General features: G+C 45.4%; 1 pseudogene across 1 annotated transcript in view; it reads right to left on the reverse strand.

Moving 5' to 3' along the window:
* Positions 1 to 4,487: 4,487 nt before the first annotated feature.
* LOC310824117 (cytochrome P450 3A27-like) overlaps positions 4,488 to 7,500 on the reverse strand; it is a 30,913-nt pseudogene continuing 27,900 nt past the window's right edge. Inside the window, exon 6 of the transcript in view lies at positions 4,488 to 4,598. The product of the transcript in view is annotated as a cytochrome P450 3A27-like (transcript). The remainder of the gene's footprint in view (positions 4,599 to 7,500) is intronic.

Consider the following 7,500-nt stretch of genomic DNA (forward strand, 5'->3'; position numbering starts at 1 on the left):
TCTCGTTACATTTGCATCGTCATGAACATGACTTATATCAGGCTAGCTCATTTTTTCTTTGTTCATTTTAAGTGTAGAAACAATATTTCGTTTGTGACCATTTTTTTCTGCCGTTTTGACAACAGGCTCATGACTAAAGAACACACGGCTGTCTGCTGATTGACGCTTGACTGTAGATTTTCGCTTTGTGTCAAAAGAACTCCCTAACGCACACTTTTTCAAAGTAGGTGAATTCATCAGATCTGTTTGAAACATTGCATTTTATCCATGCACGACGACTGCTTAGATACTCGCAGCACAGTTGCCCCATATAAATTGCCCATGAGCGCGGAGCTTGTCTTTGTCACTGTAGCAACTTTGCTCCATCAGCGGGAGAAGTCGGTTCGACGCCCCTGTAAGCACATGTTTCTCTAATTCCTTTGTTTCAGGCAAGCCACTGTGACGTCAGACGCCTTTACGCATACAGCTTTGCGATGCTTAGACAGTAATAACATAATTCATGTTTACATTTCTTTAATTTTCGACGCATTGTCGTTATTCGTGACGCATCAATGACCAATTGATTATATGGCAATGCAATGAAAAAAGCGTGTGGAAAACAGTGTTAATGACAGATTTGAGAAGCACATTTCTTCAATGTTGGCCGCATGGCATTCCTGTGCAGGTGACAATGGTAATTTTTCAAAACGACATGATGATTTGTTTGCTGTGCTCTATGGCCTCTGCTACAGACCTCATCGAAATGACACTTAGATATCTTAGGGTGTACATATCAAGTTTTCCCAAATGGTCTAGCGGATAGGAATCTGCCTTGTAACGCAGGGCGGCCCGGGTTCGATTCCCGTCATGGCAAATGATTTTTGTAGAAAAATAAAATGAGTCCCAACGTGTGCAACAGAACAGTTCGAAATCTCGTTACATTTGCATCGTCATGAACATGACTTATATCAGGCGAGCTCATTTTTTCTTTGTTCATTTTAAGTGTAGAAACAATATTTCGTTTGTGACCATTTTTTTCTGCCGTTTTGACAACAGGCTCATGACTAAAGAACACACGGCTGTCTGCTGATTGGCGCTTGACTGTAGATTTTCGCTTTGTGTCAAAAGGACTCCCAAACGCACACTTTTTCAAAGTAGGTGAATTCATCAGATCTGTTTGAAACATTGCATTTTATCCATGCACGACGACTGCTTAGATACTCGCAGCACAGTTGCCCCATATAAATTGCCCATGAGCGCGGAGCTTGTCTTTGTCACTGTAGCAACTTTGCTCCATCAGCGGGAGAATCCGGTTCGACGCCCCTGTAAGCACGTTTCTCTAATTCCTTTGTTTCAGGCAAGCCACTGTGACGTCAGACGCCTTTACGCATACAGCTTTGCGATGCTTAGACAGTAATAACATAATTCATGTTTACATTTCTTTAATTTTCGACGCATTGTCGTTATTCGTGACGCATCAATGACCAATTGATTATATGGCAATGCAATGAAAAAAGCGTGTGGAAAACAGTGTTAATGACAGATTTGAGAAGCACATTTCTTCAATGTTGGCCGCATGGCATTCCTGTGCAGGTGACAATGGTAATTTTTCAAAACGACAAGGATATTTAAACACATGATTATTTGTTTGCTGTGCTCTATGGCCTCTGCTACAGACCTCATCGAAATGACACTTAGATATCTTAGGGTGTACATATCAAGTCTTCCCAAATGGTCTAGCGGATAGGAATCTGCCTTGTAACGCAGGGCGGCCTGGGTTCGATTCCCGTCGTGGCAAATGATTTGTGTAGAAAAATAAAATGAGTCCCAACGTGTGCAACAGAACAGTTCGAAATCTCGTTACATTTGCATCGTCATGAACATGACTTATATCAGGCGAGCTCATTTTTTCTTTGTTCATTTTAAGTGTAGAAACAATATTTCGTTTGTGACCATTTTTTTCTGCCGTTTTGACAACAGGCTCATGACTAAAGAACACACGGCTGTCTGCTGATTGGCGCTTGACTGTAGATTTTCGCTTTGTGTCAAAAGGACTCCCAAACGCACACTTTTTCAAAGTAGGTGAATTCATCAGATCTGTTTGAAACATTGCATTTTATCCATGCACGACGACTGCTTAGATACTCGCAGCACAGTTGCCCCATATAAATTGCCCATGAGCGCGGAGCTTGTCTTTGTCACTGTAGCAACTTTGCTCCATCAGCGGGAGAATCCGGTTCGACGCCCCTGTAAGCACGTTTCTCTAATTCCTTTGTTTCAGGCAAGCCACTGTGACGTCAGACGCCTTTACGCATACAGCTTTGCGATGCTTAGACAGTGTTACAACCCGGCTCGCTAGGGGAAAGGGAAGCAACATATAACCAGGTGGAATTGGTAAATTATAGTTATTTTATTAACAAGGAACTTAAATTGTCTTAAGGGCAACAAGGGTAATACAGATTTAGTGGCTACAACAATAGAAAAAAGGACCTACAGGGGCTGTTCAACTCAACTAAACAAATATGACCAAAAGCAAGCTCATAAACAGGGAGCAAAACCTAAACCTTTATCATCTAATCAAAACCAAAGCGAAAACAAAACCTCACTGGCCTAAAGCAGTGGACAAAACTTAAATACAGTGCAGAACAGCCACCTCTACTCCTGGAGAGTCTAAACAAAGGAATCTACAGAGTGTGGTGCAAAATCAGTGCAACAAAACTATACTTGGCCCAATTTTCGGTAACCATAAACTAATAAACGATTATGCTATACACAGTATCACAATACTAAATACTAACAAGTTTCTACAAAGTCTATCTTTCTAATGAGTCTCTACAAAGTCAAGTGTTCTACACAAGTCTCACGGGTACTGGTCAAACATACACAGCCCGCCGACTGACAAGCTGGCCCGGCTTTTTATCCGGCCCGCGCTGGGACCCGATAGGCGCGCTGGTTGCGATGCATCCAATCCGGATCCGCGCTGGCGATGTCGACGGAGTGGGCGGAGCCTTGGAATTCGTAGCGCGCAGCCTGCTTGACAGCATACTAAGAGACATACGGGCGGGTATCGGCTGCGGCCGTAACACCCTCCCCCTTAAGATACAACTTTATAACAAATACATATATGTTTATTGTACACTGAATAAAACACATCATTTTATGAATCTCTGCCACAACTAATGCACAGCTGTCAGGGGCAACAGGGTTTTGGACAGGTTTGCAAGTCTCACTACTCTTTCCGGACACTGCTCTAGTGTAGTAGCGTTTTAGCATGTTGACATGGCAAACGCGAGTACTTCTCCTTCTCTCGGGAGTGCTGATGACATAATCAGTGTCACTAAGACACTCACGGATGTCATGTGGGCCGGAGAATTTTGCCGAAAGAGCAGACCCTGCGATAGGCAGTAAGGCTAAAACTTTGTCACCGACCTGAAATTGTCTGGGGACGGCGGAGCGGTCGTAACGACGCTTCATCGCCGTTTGTGAACTGGCAAGAGCTTCTCTTGCAATGGCATTGGCCTTATGCAAGCGCTCACGAAATTGACTAACAAAGTCCAACACATTCCGCTCGGCGGAAGATTCGGACGCTAAAAATGTGTCTTGTAACGATTTCAGTGGACCACGGGGCGTGTGGCCAAAGACAAGCTCTGCGGGGCTGAATCCTAAAGATTCCTGGACGGCTTCACGGGCTGCAAATAGCATAAATGGAACTCCCTCGTCCCAACTTTTCTCAGTTTCTAGGCAGTATTTTCGGAGCATAGCCTTTAAGGTTTGATGCCACCGTTCTAACGCACCCTGAGACTCAGGATGGTATGCACTAGAAAATGTATGCCGTACACCTAAAATTTTGAAAGCCTGCTTAAAAAGCTTTGACTTAAAATTTGTGCCCTGATCCGTTTGGATCACACGGGGCAGGCCGAATGTGGAAAAGAATTTATTTAGCGCCTTCACTACCGAACTGGCGGTGATGTTACGCACCGGGACAGCTTCGGGAAAACGAGTGGCAGCGCACATAATGGTAAGTAAATACTGGTTTCCACTCTTTGTTCTGGGCAAGGGACCAACACAATCAACTATTACCCGTTCGAACGGCTCTCCTATTGCAGGTATAGGATGCAATGGGGCCGGAGGAATGGTTTGATTTGGTTTCCCTGCCAGCTGGCATACATGACAAAAGCGACAATGGTTAGCTACATCAGCCTTTAGCCCTGGCCAAAAGAAGTGCCTAAGGATGAGCTGATAAGTTTTGGTTATCCCTAAATGTCCTGACCACTGGCTTTCATGAGCTACCGACAAAACATGGGGACGATACACAGACGGAACAACTACCTGATAGACAGTACTCCAATCAGAATTGTTCGCTAAGGGAGGCGACCACTTACGCACCAGAACCTCGTTATGGAGTAAGTAGGCTACCTTCTCTTTTACGGTGTCAGCACTCACCACATTGGAGAAACACTTAGCCAGCGTCGGATCAGTTCTCTGAGCAGCGCACAGGCGTTCGCGGGTCACTGGAAGTGACAGGGTATCAGAAGACGGCGTCTCTGGGCCGGTCGGGCGCACTTGATCTGCGGCACCTTCATTAGAGGATGCGGTTGCGACCTCCGTCCCACCCTCTCCTGAAAAGGTCTGCGCAAGCACACTGTCAAAGAGAGAAATATCCTCATCCCTATCCTTATCTCTGACTGACTGTGAGCGAGTGACTGCGCATGCAGGGAATAACTCCGATTGAGACTGTCCCATTTTTCGTAACTCCGGGCACTGAGGGAAATCCAACACTTCCAGTGTAGGAGTCACTTTACCCCCAGCTATGTCGTTACCCATTAAAAAGGCAATACCTCTAACTGGCAACGCAGGACAAACAGCAACAGGAAAGAAACCTGTGATCAGTTTTGATCGTATGTGTATGCGGTGTACTGGCCGAGGGACGTAACCCATTTCAAGGCCACGCAACACAGCTCCATACCCGCATGCAGACTGCTCTGTGAAGGGCAACGCATCGGCGACCATTACCGACTGCGAGCAACCCGTGTCTCGTAAAATACGCACCAGGCGCTGATCACCAGTCTCGCCTGTCAGTGATACTAACCCCTCGAATGTGAATGGTTCAAAACATGCCTCAACTTCCGCAACACTAGTCTCGGTGTCAAAACGCGGTTCACTTTTAATTAATCCGACACTTTTCGGATACGGGCCCCTCTGAGAAGGCTGTTGCTCTTTCTGTCTAAGAGTCAAACAGTTTGCAATTATGTGACCAGGTTTGTGACAATAAAAACACTCTCTTTCCTCTTTCTTAGGATTTTGTGACTTAAACGAATGAGTGTGCACCGCCGGAGCATGACGAGGCTTCTCAACAGAGACTGACGGAAACACAGTCCTGTGAGTTAGCACATACTCGTCGGCCAGTACAGCAGCAGAGGAGAGTGAACTTACTTTCTGTTCATTTAGATAGACAACAAGGCGATCGGGCAAACTCTTCTTGAATTCTTCCAACAAAATCAACTCCCGCAATGAAGTATAATCATTGGCCTTGCAGGTTGTGATCCACTTATCAAACATTGTTCCCTTTTCCCTTGCGAACTCACCATAAGTCTGGTTTGGGGCTTTCTTTAGATTTCGAAACTTCTGTCGATACGCTTCAGGGACCAATTCGTAAGCGCGTAAAATCGCGGCTTTTACATTATCATAATTTAGACTATCCCCTATAGGGAGGGAAGCAACTGCTTCTTGGGCTTTGCCATGCATTTTGCATTGTAATAATAATGCCCACACTTCAGCCGGCCACTGCAGCGCTGAAGCAATGCGCTCAAACGCACCAAAATAGGAGTCCACCTCCGTTTCCTTAAACGTTGGCACTAGTGCAATGTGCTTGCTAATTTCAAAAGTTTTATGCGGTGAAGTGGTGGAAGGAGGAGACATACCGTCTGCCGCAGCGGACGCATGCAGTGCCTGCGCCGCTCTCTGGGAGTCGAGTTCCAGCTGTCGAATTCTCACAGCGGTGTCAGCCTCGATCTCCAGCTTTTTAATTTCCAGCTGTAACTGTGCTTGCCTGCTTTGTGCTTTCTCCTGGGCTTCTATGTGGAGACGGGCAAGACGGACTTTTAGCCGAGCCCCGTCTTTGGACCCAGTGCTAGTAAAAGGCGAGGGATCGTAGCGAGGCAGCGTAAACGGAGTTTTCACCCGCTCATCTGTCTCACCCTCCACTTCCGCACTTGCCTGAGCACCTTGAGGATCACCTGCCACTTCACCCAGTGCACTACCATAGAGCACAGCGGACGCTGACTGCGACAATACAATTACTTCTCTCTCCACCAATTCGTGTATTACTAAAGCCTTAAGCTCGGCTTTCTTAATTATCCGCTTGGGATAAACTAGACCGTAGTGATGAGCTATCTGTGCTAAATCATCTTTACGGCAGCTATCAATCTGCCCAAGAGTGGGATTAGCCAGGAATGTGTTAACGTTGAACAGTGCCATGTTCAACGGGTACTATAAGCACACACAATACCCTATTGTATTATTATAAAAACAATCCAACCTCCCAGTTGTCAATAACTTTTTGTTTGGCTACGGGAATTAATCCTTTAACAGATAAATATCCCGGACGAGCCCCCACTTATGTTACAACCCGGCTCGCTAGGGGAAAGGGAAGCAACATATAACCAGGTGGAATTGGTAAATTATAGTTATTTTATTAACAAGGAACTTAAATTGTCTTAAGGGCAACAAGGGTAATACAGATTTAGTGGCTACAACAATAGAAAAAAGGACCTACAGGGGCTGTTCAACTCAACTAAACAAATATGACCAAAAGCAAGCTCATAAACAGGGAGCAAAACCTAAACCTTTATCATCTAATCAAAACCAAAGCGAAAACAAAACCTCACTGGCCTAAAGCAGTGGACAAAACTTAAATACAGTGCAGAACAGCCACCTCTACTCCTGGAGAGTCTAAACAAAGGAATCTACAGAGTGTGGTGCAAAATCAGTGCAACAAAACTATACTTGGCCCAATTTTCGGTAACCATAAACTAATAAACGATTATGCTATACACAGTATCACAATACTAAATACTAACAAGTTTCTACAAAGTCTATCTTTCTAATGAGTCTCTACAAAGTCAAGTGTTCTACACAAGTCTCACGGGTACTGGTCAAACATACACAGCCCGCCGACTGACAAGCTGGCCCGGCTTTTTATCCGGCCCGCGCTGGGACCCGATAGGCGCGCTGGTTGCGATGCATCCAATCCGGATCCGCGCTGGCGATGTCGACGGAGTGGGCGGAGCCTTGGAATTCGTAGCGCGCAGCCTGCTTGACAGCATACTAAGAGACATACGGGCGGGTATCGGCTGCGGCCGTAACAGACAGTAATAACATAATTCATGTTTACATTTCTTTAATTTTCGACGCATTGTCGTTATTCGTGACGCATCAATGACCAATTGATTATATGGCAATGCAATGAAAAAAGCGTGTGGAAAACAGTGTTAATGACAGATTTGAGAAGCACATTTCTTC

The sequence above is a fragment of the Argentina silus genome (assembly GCF_951799395.1).
Source record: "Argentina silus genome assembly, chromosome: Y".
NCBI lineage: Eukaryota > Metazoa > Chordata > Actinopteri > Argentiniformes > Argentinidae > Argentina > Argentina silus.